General features: G+C 52.1%; 1 long non-coding RNA gene across 1 annotated transcript in view; it reads right to left on the bottom strand.

The window, feature by feature from the left end:
* Nucleotides 1-2120: 2120 nt before the first annotated feature.
* LOC138682366 (uncharacterized) overlaps nucleotides 2121-17765 on the bottom strand; it is a 56581-nt gene continuing 40936 nt past the window's right edge. Inside the window, exons 6-9 of the long non-coding RNA XR_011322463.1 lie at nucleotides 16153-17765; nucleotides 15071-15277; nucleotides 5509-6873; nucleotides 2121-3876 (exon numbers count right to left, since the gene is read on the bottom strand). The exon at nucleotides 16153-17765 is cut by the window's right edge and continues 4455 nt beyond it. This is a non-coding gene — a long non-coding RNA (uncharacterized lncRNA). The remainder of the gene's footprint in view (nucleotides 3877-5508; nucleotides 6874-15070; nucleotides 15278-16152) is intronic.

Here is a 17765-nt window from a genome sequence, read left to right as displayed (position 1 = left end):
TACACAACCTGAGGCTGAGCTCGGGCGCTGCCAGCCGTGCACAGCCTCCTCGTGTGCATGCACGCAGCACTTTCCGGGAACGCCGAGACAAGGCCTGCAGCGTCCGCTAATTAGATATGGCAATCTACTTTTTTCCAGTCACTTGTGGTACTGCCGGGATCTCTTCCCTGGCGGGCATCACCTCGCTGCTGTGGCTGCCGGAAGGTTTTCACAGACACACTTTGTTCCTGAGCAAACGCGGCCGAGGACTGTCATCCACCCCACAACCAGCAGCGCAGGGTTATCAATTATCTCATCCCGATGCACAAATAACAAATGAGCTGACAGCCCCCGCCAGCCGACACGCTGAGCTTGAGGAGGGGAACCTGCGTTGAGCTGGGGTGACCTGCCCAGCCTCTTTGATTCCGAAGTCCATGTTTCTGGCACAGCCCGGGGGCCTTTGCTCTGGAGAGCAGACCGAGTTCACCCTCACGCCTTCCATGGCCTCTGGATTCATCCCACCTGGGCTCCCCTGCTCACTTTTTCCATTCCTGCCATGGGGGACAGGGACATGGGACAAGTGCTTCCCGCTCCCAGCAAACCCCAGATAAGCCATCTCTGCACGGGAGGGTGGAGTAAAAGGCATTATGCCTTGCATATTTCTGCAGCAGCAATTAGCCACTAATTACTGCACTTTAGAATTGCTCTGCTAATTACTGTACTCCTGAACTTTTGCAGTTGCTGGCTCTGAAATCTTTTCCCCCGGCACCGATAGCATCGCGGTTAATCGTCCTCCCAGGCAAATAGGGAGCTGGCGTGGGAACGGTGGAGCCGTGGTGGGGAAGGAGCGTGCGGCAGCTTCGGCAGCACCACAGCTGCAAAGCCCAGCAGTGCGGGGACCATCGCCCACCCATGGGCACCAGCCCTGCCAGTGCCCAGCACCCTCCTTGCACCTACCCATTGCCACGGCCCTTCGGTGCTGTTTCTCATCTGGGGGAACCGCGTGGAAATCAAGTCAAAAGGCCATTTCTGCTCCTCCTGGAGAGCCGCGGGATGCCAGCTGCTTCTCTGGTCTTTTACATAGTGAAGTTTCCATGCAGCTGCCCACGGGGAGGTCAGAGGTATGGTCTTGCAGGTATTCACTATGTGCATACTGAATGCTTGAAGAAGTACAAATATCGATTTCCAGTTTTCACTTATAATCCCCAACAGCCCAAAAGGCGTATTTTTACTGTATATACCAACAGAAGAAAGTAGAAAATAATGCTTGCAAAAAATCTACTCTGCACGGATGCCTCCCCCCCCCCCAAAAAAAAAGCACAGGAGTAGGATAACTTTGGGGTTTTTTTTCAATATCACCATATCACAGGTAAGCTAGTGGGTTACCCCTAAACTGGCAAACATCTGTGATTGTTTTGCTATGTCAAAGTATTTTACACATCTAAGAACACATAATATAACTCATACCAAGCGTACACGATCCCACTATAAAAGGTGACCAAGTAATGATTCATCAGCTCTGCTGTCACCACAAACCACGTGCACGCATTTAATTACCTGAATGGTGAGGTAACACACACTCTGTCCGTTCTCAGTGAAGGCGGTTCAGGCCAATGGTGGGTGAGAAGCAGATGCACGGCTCCCTGCAACCCTTCAGCTAAGAAGGGATACCCCGTGGGGGTATCATCATCCTCCTCACGTGTGCCCACATCCTCCACCTGCAGGGACACGGTTCCCTCAACAGGCTGAACCCCTCCCTCTCTACCTCCTGTGCTGCTACGAACGTGTAATTGCTTAATTGCAGCAGATGATAAGTGTTGAGAAGTTTGACATTTAAACCAGTACCTGGCTGTGTCCAGTAAGGACTGAATATCTGCCCAAACCCCAGATTTAGGCCAACGAACTGCAGGAGGAGAAAGGACAAGAGAAGGACCCAGCCACCGCCGATGTCCCTGGCACCGCTGCTCTTGCGGATCCAGCACCTGGGAAAGGCTGCAGACAATGTTCTAATGGCAAACACAAAGCTGGGCAAGACAGAGCGATGTGGATAGCCAAGGGCATCAACACCTTACTTAAATACTGTGGTCGCTTGCCCTGTGAAAGGCTAGGTTGTCACTCAAGTCAAAAACTGAATGAATGCATGACCAGGAGATGGTATAATTAAACTGGAAAGTTGGAAAGCGTAATGCCAGATTTAGCCATGCTGTCTTCCAGCACCTCATTAACAGCAGGCCATTCCTCTCGTTAGACTTCTGCCGCTCAGAAATTACCACCGCAGGTACACACTTGACGCCCAACTGGGGAAAAATGTTAACACTTTGTCTGAAAAATAATCCCTAAGGAAGCCACAGTAATTGCTTCAGACAGATGAACAAGCAAGGATGACATTACCCAGAGAAACCACGCTCATTTTGGAGAGTTTTGTCCTCACGGTGAGAGGTGAAGGGTGGGGGGGAAGACTTAAAAGATTTAATAAAATCATTACGCTTTAAGATCTTTCCCTGTAAGCATAGTGAGTGCAAGTGTGCTGCAGGAGGGTTTCTGGAGTATGTCGGAAGGAAGGAAAAGCAAGTGCTGCTGCACGAGAGGGTGAGCTTGGGAGGCATGGCTGGGCAGGGAAAGGACAGAGATGTTCAGATGCTCAGTTAAATTTACAGCATTCAAATCCAGCAGCAGCCAAGGGCACCTGATGGGCTAGATTTCAGCCTTTTTCAGCTACAACCCTGCACTGTCTCTTGGCAAATCTTGCCAGGATCCTGCAAGCATCCAAGTGGGAGGAGTAGGAGGTGCAGGGAAGGTAGGGTCCTATGTGATCCCACAAGCCCTTCTCCTAGTGCTGAGGTCTGTGGCATCCACACGCACAACTTTACCAGGGCTCTCCAAAGCCATATTTCTGCCTCTGTGCCTGTCGAACCTCTTGGGCTGAGGGCATCCCTGATAAGCTCATTTCTTCCACAATTACCCAATCCAGAAGGTCTCAGACATGGGAAGAGCAACAAAGGGCCCCAGATCCCAGCTGGGCTGTGCAGCACAGGAGTTTGTCAGCTAAATCTAAAAATCTGCAGACATCTTAACAGACCGCAACCTCGACAACATGCCAGGCAGAGCCCCAGGCTGCAGAGCTCTCTGAATCTTATCCGCTCCCTCCTTCTGTTTGGCTCAGGAGTCCTCTGTGGAGATTTAAAACCCAACTGCTAGTTCCTGTTAACTGTTTATCCTGCACCAGGAAGAAGGGCATGAAAAGTCACACAAATTATTGTACTAGGAGACTTTAAGCTATTTTTTAAAAATATCGCACTTTACATTACATAAACAATTCTCTGACATGCTGCCACTCATTAGGGAAGAACGTAAATCTGGGCCTGACAGCTCCCATATGCTCTTCATGTATGACATGAAAAGGCCCAAGAAAGGTAAAAGCTGGGTAGGGCTGGGCGGCACAGCCAGGTTTGGCTGCGAGGTATGCTAGAGGGTGGTGACACCTCTGCTTCGCAGGACAGACGGACTAGTGGTCCTTCAGTCCACCAGGAGCTCCCTTTAAATGCAAGGCAGGCGTCCTGCCCACTGCTGTCTGCTCTTTGGGGACATTATTCCCGTAGGTGCCAGGCCTTTTTTGACAGCTGAACCACTGTCTTCATGGCACTCCTTGAGCTCGTTACAGCACGTGCCCGTGGCAGCGTGGGACCCCAAGGACCGAGGGTCCGCAGAAGGGCTGCGCGAAACCCACCCAGCACAGCCCCTGGAACCAGCTGCAGCACCCGCCAAGGGGTCCAGAGGAGAGCAGGACTGGCCCAGCGCACCCGTTATCGGGGACGGTTCGGCATCTTCGGCCGAGGAAGAGTGGCCAAGGCGAGCGGCAGGGCTGCTTCTCTTTCGTCTTCGGTTTTCCAGCGGGATCTGGCAGGAACAGGCAGGGACGAGCTGCGGGGGGGTGGTGTGGGGGGTGCACCAAAACATAAAGAACAGAAAAAAAGCCACGCACCCCCAAATTGCTCGGGGCCAGGCGCAGAGGAATTAGGCTTTTCCCTCTGCCAAACAAGCCGCCTTCGGTGTCCCCATGTCGCGGGATGCCCAGGAGATGGCGATGCGGAGGCGCCGCTCTGCCGGGGACCGGGGGGGGGACCCGGGGAGGGGGGGACCGGGAGGGGGGACCGGTGCACACCCGCCCCCCCCCGACCCCCCAGTGCCGGTGCCAGTGGGCGGACACCGAAGCGCCAACATCTGGCTCGGCATCTGGCTGACAAATGGAGCCAGAGGGAGCTTAAAGGGGCCTGGGAATTTGGGGGGGGGCCGCTGGCTCTCTGCCCCGCATCCCCCGGGGTGAGGGTACCTCGGGGTGCTGCTCCCACCCCGGGAAACCCCCGCTGCAGCCCCCACCCCCCCATGGGACCAGGGCTGGCCAGGGACCCCCGTGGGGAGCGGGAAGGGGAGAGAGGGGTTACGCTCCCCTGGAGCCAGCCTGGAGAGAGGGTTTGATCCCAGGCAGAACTCTCATCCCGCAAAGTGGCTTCTCCTTCCTCTTCCTCTAACCCCGAGGGCTGCTTTGCCCATGAGACAGCGCTCAGCCCCGGCCCGAAAAGCCAAAACAACTGCAGCAAGGAAGCCTGAAATAATCTGTTATTAAGCTCTGGGAACCGATGGGAATCCAAGCAAAAGGAAAGCTTGGGTTTCTGCTTCTTTCCTGTGGTTGGCATTTTGGAAAGGCTGCCGGAGGACACACACAGCTTGGGTCGGGCGAGGCTGCGGGCGCCGTGGGACGGCGCGGTGGTGGGCGGCCAGGGCCAGGGCTGCAGGACACCACGATGTTGGGGAGCATCGTCCCCTCGGAGGCTCCGGCAAGGACCGAGGACCCCCGCAGCCACAGCCCGAGCCTGGCTCTTGGCGATGCTCATCCCTGCAGCTCTCCCTGGCACCGGGGTGCAGCAGCGCTGCCCGTGCCCCCACCCTCCACGCACCCCATCCCCAGCACCCCCCCACTGCACCCCAGACCTCCCTCCCCACCATCCTCAGCCTTCCTTGAGTGCAGGTACCATGGGTCGTGCCAAACCGTTTCATGATGTGCCAACCGAAATAAGCTCTTGGGACAGCAGATCTATTCCCATGTGTGCCGTGACTCCCGTTTTTAGAGCAGCATTCCCGAGCTATGGAGGGACTTGGGGTAAACCTCTGGTCAGGGTACTGGGACAGTGTAAATCAGTTAATTAAAGAGGAGAGAATTCCACGGTGAAGGCCACATTAGGAAGAATGGGGGAATTTGCAAGAGCAAGGTCTGGCAAACCTCCGCCTCGGAGCATTGCCACAGTTTGCGCAGGTTGGGCTGTTTCTAAGCACGTGCAGCAATTTGTTCTGGCTAGCGAGGGCGGCTTGTGGCAACCACTAATCCCAGCTCTTGGGTCGAGCCCCTCAAGAGGAGGGAGAGGCCCTTGCTCGCAGCACTCACTTCTCCCGAGACACTGAGCATCAGGAAGCTGCAGCTTAAACCTCGGTGTAATCCCCACACAAAGAGGTGGTCACTGGTAATGGGTTTACCTGCTTAATTCTCCCGGCTGTTTCTGGCTCTCAGGGTTTTCCCTTCTCCACTAAATCGATGCTGCAGGAAACTCTGCTTCCCACATTAAGCAGATTGTCTGCAACAGTACAGGCAAATGCATTTATCACGCTGAATTCCCGAGCCATTACACCGCGGCGTTTCCGGGATATGAATCCTCCGTCGCTCACATCCTCCCCTGCTCCGTTTCCGGAGCTGGCCACGATGCATTTATCACCCAAGACATGGAGCATCTTCGCCCCTGAGTCTTTTCCCCTGGGACCATCTGCTGTCACCACCAAACACAACCCTGGTGTGCATGATGACCACCAAAACACCTCCCACCCCCACTGCCAGGGCTCGCCTCTGCCCTGTGCAGCCCCACGGCAGGGGGTCCTGGGTGGTGGGTACACTCGGGACAAGCTCAAACCACTCCCCACGACCCCAACCTACTGATTTCTCTGCAGAAATTATCTCAACATAGGTTTCCTCCTTTTGCAGGACAGGAGCTGGGAAGGAGGGCAGGTGGGCACCCGCACCCACACGTACCAAAAGAGCCGACCTCTGCAATATGCCTCATAAATAAAAGGGGTTTCTAGACTCAAATTAGCAAATGTTGGCCTAATTCTGGAAGGAAAGGCTCTGTTACAGCACTGCTGGGCAGGACGCTGCTCCCAGCCGTGCCTGTGCAGGGCTCCTGGGGAAGCAGAGCTCACACCACCGCATTTGCTATTTCAGATGCATCTGTGGCATCTGGGGAGCCCTGGCAGCGGGCTTCTCCTGCAGGCTGCCCTTCCTAAACCATTCAAATTGCATTTATCCTGCAGCTGATGTTCTTTCTTTTTTTCTTCTGAGATGCTAACAATTTCTGTGGATCCATCTGGATGTTATTAGAAAAACGTCTTGGGTCCACCGAGGCTGCTGGCAGCAGGCTCCTTCCTCGCTTCCCCTGTCCGGGACCCCTGAGGCCAAGGAGCCGACTCGCAGGAGGAGCCGCAATGCCAGCGTACAAAGAGCAGCAGGCAGCCTGGCTCAGGTGCTGGATCTACTGCCGTTCCCGAAGCACACCCAGCCTCGGGAACCACCACGTGCCTCAGTTCCCCCACTGCAAAAAGGAGCTAAATATCTCTCGAGATGACACCAGTGAGATACCAGTGCCCTGGCAGAAGGGACAAGCCCCCATGTCCTACCTGCCACACACACTCATTGCTTGGGGCTTTGGAGTTCCCAGAGCGCCCAGGCTCCAGCCTCAAGGAACCAGCGTGGCCTGATCCTGCGTCCCAGCCCAGCACAGCCGGCTCTGCCAGACCCAGAGCAACTGCAGACCTCATGCCTTCCTCTCTTCGGCCACGCACCTGAGCAGTCACCTGCGACACAGAGGAAATGTCACGGTTATTGATAAACGCAGGGGCTCCTCGCTGCTGATTTCATCTCCCCACCAATGTCCCTTCCCAGCACGCCCACCTCCCCTGCTTCTCTCCACACTCCGGTCATTCAGTCCTTTTCCCTTTTTCTGTGACTTGCAATAGTCACCGTTTGCTTGCACGAAAACCCGATTCCCCAGGGCCGTAGCTGACAGCTTCCATCACTTGGGGTATGGTTTTATTTAGCCATTACAGCTACATCCTGAATGTGGCCATAAAGCACATTTATCCTTTATGACTGAACTCGGTGCCAAATGAGTCTCAGTTTACGGCTCGTGCTCTGTACCCAGTGTTTACCGTGGGCTTCGCCATGCCCGCGCCTACGCTAGCTGCCAACCGTAACTGGGAAATGCAGGGGAGTGAGATAGAGAGTGCAACTGGGGGGAGCAGCCTAAGAGTGGGGGCTGCCTTCCTCTCGCCGGGACCGCCTGCGCTCGGGACCACCGCGGCCGTGCCACGCGCTCCCTCCTGCTCCCACACCACCTTGTGCCGAAACGCCGCCGGCTCCCCCGGTGAGGCACCGCCAATGCCCCGGGCAGGGGACCGTGCCACACTGCTGCATCCCCCCGGTGCCACAACCGGTCCTGCAGCCGGTGGGCAAAGTCCAAGGGGTTACCGGCGGGCAGCTCAGCTCCCCCAGCCGGCACCGTATCAGCAGCCGCGGGAAGCATTTCTCCGGAGAGATTAGGGAGGTAATCTGGAGAAAAATGTACCTGTTGGATAAGAGCCCGTGTCCAGATCTACACGCAAATGCTGGCGAACACAAGTCAAGCCTTTTGAATGACAACTGCAATTGCCAGCTTATTGCATGTATTAAAAACACACCTTAAGCACAGGATAAATAAAGGAGGAAAAGAATTTCCAGGCACAGCCATGAAAAGCTAACAACTTAGATAAATCAGGCTGCAAGGTTTTCACTCTTTAGAGAATAAGGCCCCAAGTTCAGGTCCAAACCCTCCTCTCCAAGGACAGTTCCAGCTTTCCAAAGCAAAACCAATCGCAACTCAAAGCCATCTGAATCCAATCGCTGCTCACTCAGGCAGATCCATCCTTGTCACCAAGCATGGAAATTCAATATATGGGAAGAACTTGCAACAAAAAAATGAAATTCAGTTTATTTTCATAGCAGTAGGTTTGGCCTAAACCCTTTACTTTTGTAAAGAGAGTCAATAACTCTGCTGCTTCTTTTTTTAACCTTCTTTTAATTACTCTTCTAAACTAAATGAAAGCCAACAGGAAGGCTGTGGGGCACTATTACAGCATCTTTGGTGAGATGCATGCTAGCCAAAGGTGCAATTCCAAAACAAGACACTACAGTAAGGAATTATAATTAAAATACCTTTTTAACAATTTCACTCAGAGTCTGGACAGGTTTTCCCCAACTTCCCCAATACAAAAAAAAACTCAACATATTTTTTTCTAGCCAAACAACCTTTCTAAGCAAGAACTTGAGAAGGGCATCCTTAAGGAAGGCAGACTCCACCCTTACCATGCCTGCCCATATCAACACTCTGAAGAGAAGGAAAACGCGTACAGGCAACTCAGGTTTCCCCATGCAGATTCCTCCATACGCCAGGTGTAATCCAACGGGAGCAAGAAGAGAAATTTAGGAATGGGAGGTTTTGCAGGGTGCTTTTTGCAGAGAACAAACCAATAAACGGCACGGCTAGAAACACATTAACGGGGACGGTTCACAACCCCCAGCTGAGCAAGGCTGGGGGCTGCCAAATGAGAGAGCAGAGACGCTGCAGTCCTGCCTCCCAGTTCAGGAACTGGGAAACATTTCCCATATACAAGCAGATGTCAGCCACAACGGTGCTCAGCGTGGCCCAGGTAAAGATGGAGGGAGGGAGAGAGGGAGGCAGGACGCATCGCCTGGCCGAGCAGAGCAGCGTGATGGACAGAGCTGGACTCCCAAGAAAGCCAGGCTTGGGTCGTCTCTGCTCCCAGCCTCCTTTCTAGATGGTTTCTTCCATTGTGAAATCTTGTTATGGAAAAAAGGATGGTGACAAAGTAGCAGGAAGGGAAAAGCAACACAACCATCTCGCAGGCTCTGAAAGGTTGCAGATGCCTTTCTGTCCGAAGGAAAAGGCCGGTGCATGGACACTGTGCTTCGGTATTAGCTCCAAGCAACACCGTCCAGGAAAAACATCACCCTCCACTCATGTCCACGCTGCTGCGCTGGATAACTCCAACTCTTTCACCATTTCAGGCTTCAACTTTCTGTGCATAACATGTCGTTTATATTGTGTTAAGCCCATCTAGACAGCAAGCAATTTCCTCGTGCTTAACAGCCCTCCTGTCCCTCCCTGACATCCGCCGCACGCAGCTAAGCCCGGCCGATTAACACTGTCTCCACCGAAGAGCAGAGAAAGGTCCCCACAGCTCTCAAACGCCATCCGCTCCTCCAGCCTGCCCAGGCAATTAGTCCTATAGGCTCTGGGGCTGTGTTTCTATAACATACCTTCTTCCCTCTTAATGCTTGTTACACACCTTAATTTATTTTGTGCACGTGCTGTGGATACCAGCGTGTGCACCACAGCTTCATGGATCATCCTGCTCCCCCAGTCAGGGGCTGCTCCGTCCCATTGCTCTGAACCCTTCAAAGCCTTCTTTTCTACTTCCACACTGAACTGCAGGTTTTAACCCTCACTTTTTTTAGGTCAGTAAAATACTTTTTCTCGTTGCACCTCGTGGCTCGCTTCCCCGCTGCCCACATCCCAAGGGCCCCAGTGCCTGGCGCTGCCCACTGCAGGCTCCCGCACCCCACGTTCCAGCAAACCTCCCCCTGCGACCAACCCAGAAGTGACACCCCCAGAAGAGACTTAGAAGCCAGCCTGGAGAGTTGCTTCTGCCCCACTCTGGTGCCTGAGCATCATCCAAAAGCAACGAGGCAGCACACAATAACTCTGTCAGCAGCACCGAGGTTCTGCACAGACAAACGATGCGACAGCAGCAGCACTGTCCACCCCTGGCCTCTCCAGGATTTTCACCCAAAGCCATTTCCATCCACAAGCACGAATTCAATCTTCTTTCCCCAAGCTGCCAGCACTGAACCCCCAGCCCGGGCTCCCTCCGCCTCGCACGGAGGGGTCCGCTGCCGCGCAGGTCCTGACGCCTGGCACCGTCCCCCCGGCACAGTCCTCGTCCCCCCCCAGGGGCGCGGGTACCCCGAGCAGCCCTGCTCAAATGAGGCCAGCTCGACAACAAGAAAACCGAGCTTTCTTGCAGTGCTTTTCAGGGACAGGAGGGAGCAAGCAGCCCGCACAAGAGTGTTGCTCAGATTTAATTAAGCCTGTTTAGAAACTCTTGCTGTCTCACTGGTGCCATTTCCATGCATCCGGCAGCTCCAGGCAAAGCTGGCATTTATCTACGGGGCCAACACAAACTGCCACCGGGACGCAACCCTTTAACTCTGACAAATCTGCAAATAAGTAAGTGTCAAAAGGAAGAAGAAAAGAAGAAAGAGAGGGACCCAGAGGAAGGAATCGGCACAGGGAACAACTCCATCTGGGCTTGGCATCGGCGCGTGCTCACCACATCACTGCTAAAAGGGACGATGGGTTCTGGCCAGCAACAAAGCTGCTGGCTCCAGCCCTGCAGGGATTAGGCCAGTTAAAACGCCGAGGGCTGCAGGCAATTCTCAGCTGAAATGGGGGCCACACAGCTCGCTGCCAGGGATTCCTGAAAAAAATAAAATAGGTGGGCGCTTCCTTGCCGCGGCCAGGGGGCTGCGACTAGCATCGCCTCTGGTTTCTGTCCTGGGAGGCCATTGCTTCCTGCCTGCCCTTCATTTATCCCACATGTTTATTTTCTATATGGTTTGTCCTGAAATATGTCAGTATGTAACTTTCTAGGCTTTCCCGTCCTGCTGGGGTAAACCCAACATATGTGGAATGACAGCAGCCATCGCTGCTATTATTGGCCTCTGGCTTCTGCCAGCTCTGCAGAGGCTTTATTGGGATTTGGGGGTTTTTTTTTGTTTGTTGGCTTTTTTTTTTTATCTTTTTTTTGTTTGTTTGTTTTTAACTGAACTGGTGCTTTTAACACTTGCTATCTTCAGTCTTTTCAAAAGTCTGAAATGAAAAAAAGCTCTGCTCAGATCTACTTTTCCATGTTTTCATGAAAATAAGAGAATCGCTCAGGATGCCCTGGGTGATTGCTGGGGTGTGCCAACAGAGCAGTGACTGCAGGTCCTATTCTGAGGGTGTAACCATGTTCACCAGCACCCTAATTCTGTGTGTTTTGGAACAGAGTGTTTACACACACAGCTTAATCCAGAAAGAGGCATTTTTCTACCCACCAGCTGGTTTTGCCTGTGTTCTGCAGTGCCTTTGCAGGACATTTCAGAGGAAGCATGAGCCAGAGTTTGGCATCCCAGTCCAGGACTTTGGAGAAAAGCCCATCCATGACCCACCACAGGGGTTCAGCATAATCATGGGACAGACACTCCAACACTGTGAACTGGAGAAGTTTTCCTCTCCCTGTCGCAGGGAGGACAAAACACCGGCACTGAAACACTTCCACAGTGCAGAGGTCCCGCAGTTCAAGTTAAGGTCAGTCTGCTCTATTTTTCCCCCAGTACTTTGGGTCCAAACTAAGCACGGGTTGTTTCACATGAGAAGCTCCTTTGCTGGTGACCTCATGGAAGGTCAGTGACTCCAAAAGCACCATTACTTTTCCCGAAGGACCCTGTGGTTTTGCCTGCCGTCGTTCCACCTCCCGGGGGGCACAGCCTGCTGCCGGCTCGGCTGCAGCGGTGGGCAGTGACCACAGCCCGCCGGGTGCCAGGGCACGCTGCCCGGGACAGTGCCTGCTCCTCTGCCTGCCCAGGAGGTGACAGCAGGATGCTCGGCCCCAGCTGGAGCGGTGCTGAGCCACCATCACCGCCACGACCATCCCCCAACCCGAGGATCAAGAGCAAGAATTAAAAGAAAAAAACCCAACTCTTTGAAATCAGTTTTAAGTAAACAAAAAATTGATCTCACAAGCTTCAGTAACCACAAGCATAAATTTGGGTTTGGCTGGGTTCTGTGTTTTGCTTGGGTTCTTCTGCATCACATATGAAGCCTATTTTAAGATGATTTGCTTGAGCAGTTCAGCATATAACCAGGGCTAACATGCACTCCACAGTCACCTAGGAACCACTGCTGTCCCCATGGCCACCAGCTCCCCTGGAACGGTGAGAGGCAGAGCTGGCCTGAAGCGCAAACAAAGTCCCTTATTCCTTGGGCTCCTACTACCACGGGCAAGTTCTGGCATGAGCTAGTTCAGCATCCCCAGGAAATGAAAAGTGCAGAGAGGTAAAAGCATGCCCTTTCCAGAAAAAAAAAAAAAAAAAAAAAAAAAAAGGAAAAAGTAGTAATTCTATACCCTCGTTTTATTCCAGTGAACGGCACGGTATTCAGACAGCAGACTGGAGGAAGTCTTGGATCACACCAGGAAAAACGCCATGCTTATGAGTGTAAGTCCAGTTCCCTTCTGTCTCTGCACCAAGCAGCAGTCACCGTTCATCACTCACACAGCAAAGGCATTAAAAGAGGCCCAAACTGCGACGGGGAGATACAGAGCTGCAGTTTTGACCTGGCCCATGTTTGAAACGGGGCTCAGCACCCAGCGAGCTGTGGATCTAAACCTCTCCGGGGCTCAAGGAAGGGGAGGATTGTCCAGCCAGATATTGGCTCAGCTCCACTTACCCTTACAAATGACGAAAATAAAATAAAAGAAAGCCAAGTCACTCTCGCTTGTTGAGTAATTGCCCCCAAATCAGGCACCTGCACCGTCAGCAGGCATAAAAGCATAAAGAGGAGGGGAAATGAGGGTTTCCAGTGTCTGTCTGGAGATTGGCCTGGGCAGCTGGAAGAACATTAAGATATATCCTAAACTTCAGAGAGAAAATAGGGGGAAAAGAGAAAAGAAAGCAAATTAAAGAAACAGGATGTCTTGCTTGTCCCCCTGATGTGCACGGAAGCCTGTCAGCCACATAACCCAGCAAATGGCTTAGGATAAAAGCACGGAAAAACCACCATTCACTGTCCGCGGGTGTGCTGAGGCTGTCTCTCCCCACGCCGTCCCTGGGAGCTCTGTCCCTCCTGCAAAGGTACCCAGCCATCGCTTTGCAAGGCGAGAGGGAACTGCGGAGGAGGACAGCAAGCAGACAAATTGCTAAATGAAAAGGCAGAGGAGAAACTGGAGAAAATGCTGTTTTCTCTGAGGCTGGGGCACAGCAGCAGCCGGGAATCCCAGAGCTTCAGCTTGAGGCTCTTTGTACAGCAACAGCAAAAAGTCGGGTTTATGCAATGCTTCCTGAGCATTTCCACATTCAATTTTGCAGCCCTCCAGGCAAGATTCCTGCCAAATCACAGGCCTTGGCTCACAAGTGAATATCACAAAAACAGAAAAAAATGCACGAAGGGCTATCTTTTCTAGCAAAGCATTTCTTGCTTCTGCTTGGAGAAGCTCTGGAGGTGATTTGCAGCCTTTAAGCTGAGGAGCGGCCGACACGGCACAGGCAGTGGAGGAGGACAGCGGCAGCTGCCCAGAAATGATACTTTACACTTGCAGATGCTTTTATCCCTGTTTCTCTGAGCACTTCACAGGAGATAGTGGGGTGTTACTATCACTCGCTATTTACGTGGAAGCTGGGGCAGTTTAGAGTGAACTCTCTTGGTGTTTCTTAAGACTCGGTACTCTGGAGGCTTATTTGGGAAGGGGGGTACAGGATGACTTGCCCTCCTTCAGCTGCGCTCTCTGCTGTAGGCACAATGGGGGAAAGCAGACTGCCCGGCGATTCCCGGCAGGATGCAGGGAGGCTGGAGCTGTGGAAAGGCGGATTGCACCCCCAACTTTGCACAGGCTCCCTCCCCCTAAAACGCTCCTGTCTAGAATTGCACAGGGAGGTTAAAAGGAAGGAGAGGAGAGCATGGGGAAGTTTTCATTTGTTACCAGATTTTGCAGATGTTTAAGGCTACTTTTACCAAAGGCTTTTACGTTTTGCAGAAACTTCTATACAAAGCCTGATGCAAGGCAAAACGAAATCCCTAATGATGCCTGCAGTATGGATAAGTAAGAAAATACCCGTTACTTTGACTTCTTATTTCTGAACAGTAAAACCTTTCAGAGACAACCTAGTGAGGCACAATTATTTGACGCTGTGGATCTGCACACGGGCTTCCACGTGAATGCATTCACCTACACTCAATACCTGCTGACTTCAACTATCCTTACACACAGCAAAGGATATAATTATGCCAGCTTACAAACAGCTCCCCAGATTCCTGCCTCCAGACACCGCTGCTTGTGGTGCTCATTTGCACCACCAGGAACAATTAGCAATGCACTGGCAAGGAAAATTACACTTTTGAGGGACCTGAAACGATCTCACACTAGTAAAAACTACACTTGCAGATGAAACGTGCGTTCAAGTGCGAACTGCCAAGCCCCTTCCCCATCCCTACTCTGGATGGTACATCCAGGGGATGGCTGCATTTGCACATCACGAGTTTTCTAACATCCCTTCACCCCATCAAGGGATGGATGGGACGTTAGAGCTGGGGCACCTCTTCCTCAGAACCGCGTGCTTCCACTCAGCCTGTCGCTTCTGCTGCCGCTGGAAATCTTCTCAGCTATACTGAGCATGCCACTTGTTTTTATCCACAGCTGAACAAGGCTGGCAGGGGTCCCTGGATGCCTGTCCTTGCCCCAAGACAGGCAGTCGTGGCAGCCCGTCACCTCCCAAGGGCGAGGGGACAGAGGCACAGCTCACCGAGGCGGCTGCACATTTGCATCGCTCTGACCGTGTGAGCTCAGCTGCACCGGGAGGAAAACCAGAGCGTGCCAGAGCCCTGCCTGACAAGTGTTAGAAAAACTACAAAGCTGCACAGAAAAACCTCTAACTACTGCGCTTTCCTGAGAGATAAGGGCCCGCAGGCGGCGTTCCTTGGCCGGGAGGCTGAGTGCTTGTGAGCTTCCAGCCAGACTGAAACCAGGGACCCGCTGAAAGCCTGGCCACTGAAACCTCCTCCGTTTCACCGGCTCTGTCATCGGGTCCGATAACAGACATCGCCTTCCTCTGTTACCCTCAGCACTTGCATACTCAAAACATTTAAAACACTCCCGTATTCAAAATGTACTCCTTTACCTGCTGGCAAAGCATCCTGCTGCTGTCACTGCCGGAGCAGGGAGGCAGAGTAATTAGCTCACCCCTGGAGAGAGGAGGTCGAGCTTTGCTGGGACCAGCACCACTGCCCTGCGCTGAGCTTTGGGGGGCCTGGGAGCGATGCCGAGGACATTGGATGGAGCCCGCTGCAGAATCACAGGTCCAGCACAGAGCATAGAACAGCGCAGACTGTTATGAAAAAGAAGTATTAATTACGCTTGTTGGGGCTGACACATCACTGGTGTGGCTTAAGGCCATATACAGCTGTGGCTTTACCTACCCTGAAAAAAATTACCAAACCAAATTCACGCCCATAAAACACTGACAGCTCATGCCCAAGTATTTATCATTTGAAGAATGGCTGTTGTTATCATTCAAAACTAGGGTACCGTACAATAAATAAATAAATAAATAAACCACTAACTGGCATGATTGTAGGTTGGCTTTATTTATTCATTCACCATGAGTGAATTATTCAGTTTTCCAGAATCCCAACACAGAAACCCTTCCCGCTGCCTACGCTGAGATGTACGGTACATGCTTTTAGTGGTTTAGCAGCTGTGCATCCTGTCTGTCCCTCCTGACAGCCACAAGTCCAAAGGCACCACGGTTAGAGTGCTTTAAGTACATTTGCACTTCTGTAGAAAATTAAATATAAATATATATTTATATTTGTCGTACATTCAGGGAGGCTGACTTTTCAAAATCTTACAGTGCTTGGAACAACCAACAATCATAGTCAGGAAGTCAGCAGAGTGCGGTACTCCCAACTTTTTATGGAATAGAAGTCCCATTTCTATCATTATAGGGATATATCTGATATTAAACTCAAGATACCTGAATATAGGAAAAAAATCAGGATTCTACAAAGAAAATTTCAACCGTTGCTGTCTGATATGATTTGGGGGAAGATTTTCACATTTCAACACAGAAAGAAAAAGTATTTCTAACTGCTATCACATAAAACAATCTGGAATTTCTGTGAAAAACAATCTGCCTGAACTGCTGAAGCACGTAGAGAAGAGCAAGTGGAGACACCAGGGCCATGACAGCACTTCACCTACCGAAAGGATAGCTCTAGCACGTGTGTGTGCATCACCTTTCACAGAAACTGGATCTCTTACCCACGCAACAGCAACTTCAAGCCCCTTGCATTCTTTACGCATCCCTGGATGGAAAGAATAATGCAAATTAGCCATTAGCCAAGATTATTAGGCATTAGTGAGATTCTGCACTTTGCTGCTGGAGCATAAAACCTGCCATTGTCAGCACTTTGGCTAAGGAAGCCTGGGGATGGCCCAAGGAGGTTTCATAGGATGGGTGATAAGGGATTATATCTAGATGTTTAATTTTTTTATGAGTTTTTATGCTTTTGCCCTTTTTATTCAAATCTGATCGATCTTAATCACTCTACCAGCAGCATTCGTTCTGCTGTGGAGGAGCAGCATCTCCACCGGCAGATGCAACAGGACACAAGAAGCAAAGCCCTCATCCCCAGGGCTTGCCTTTCCCCATTTCCCAAGCGAAGCGAGTCCACGCAGCAGCCTGCAAACGACTTACTCGACAGCGCACAGTAGCCTTAACCACCTGCTGCAAACGGAAAATGAAAACGCCAGGGAGAAAAGGCAAATTTTATTGTGTCTGGAGAACTGCGGCTCCGTGAAGCAGAAGTATTTAAATAGACAAGAATCTTTTGTCCAGGAAACTGAGCACTAATAATAACATTTTGGCTTCCTGCACAGAAGGCTTCTTCCCCAGCTGCTTTCCACGGTCTCTGCCTCCTCCCATCCTCCCGGCACTGCCCCAGACCTTGTCCCCCCCTCTCTCCTGTCAGGCTACAAAACACCCCACGATTTTCCAGGCTGCCTTCGCCCCATTCTCCAGCTTTTCCTCTTCCACCAAACGTTTGGATTTTCTATTTGATTCCCTGCTTCGTTTTCTCCTCCAGGCTGTCTTGGCAAACACACACAAAAAAGAGAAAGCCTCTCCTCTCCAGCTCTGGTGCCCACTGCCACGGCACCCCTCCCAGTCCCCCAATCCTTACTGGGAGAGCCTAGTCCCGCTCATACAGACATCCCGCTCAGAGGACACGGGGCCAGGTGCCAGCGCAGGCTCATCCCACAGTCACCACCGGCATCTTCTCCCAAATGCCCACAGCTTCCCCAAGCTCGGGGGAGTTTTAACAGGGACGAAGTAGGACACAGCTTGACGTCCCATCTCCCCATCAACTTTCCAAACCCTGGACAAAGCATGGAGGTGTTCCAGCTATCCTGAGAGCTGCAAATTATTTATTTATTCATTCATTTTGTATGGGCAAGCTTCCCAAGTCAACCCTAAAAAAAAAAAAAAAAAAAAAAACCAAAAAAAAAAAAACCAAAACCACCCCACCCCAGGACACCAGCCCCATATGTGGGTGTTGAGATTCACTGCTGTGGGAGCAGACAGGCACTTTCAGTAGCCGGGTACCTCATCAAGGGACGACAGGAAATTTTCTGGAGCAAAGACAATGCCCTAAATTGTTCCTGCCAGCACAGAACAATGTGCTCGAGCAGCCAGCAGCCATCGTCTGCGAGAACAAAATTGGTGGTCCCCATCAGGCCCCGCTGGAATAGCGGTCCCCGTCACCGCAGCCGGCGTTACCCCCCGGTCTTGGGCTGGGTGAGGAGGAGAGCGGGCT

The sequence above is a fragment of the Haliaeetus albicilla genome, chromosome 27 (genome assembly GCF_947461875.1).
Source record: "Haliaeetus albicilla chromosome 27, bHalAlb1.1, whole genome shotgun sequence".
NCBI classification, from domain to species: Eukaryota; Metazoa; Chordata; class Aves; order Accipitriformes; family Accipitridae; genus Haliaeetus; species Haliaeetus albicilla.
This window is presented reverse-complemented; position numbering and strand designations above follow the sequence as displayed.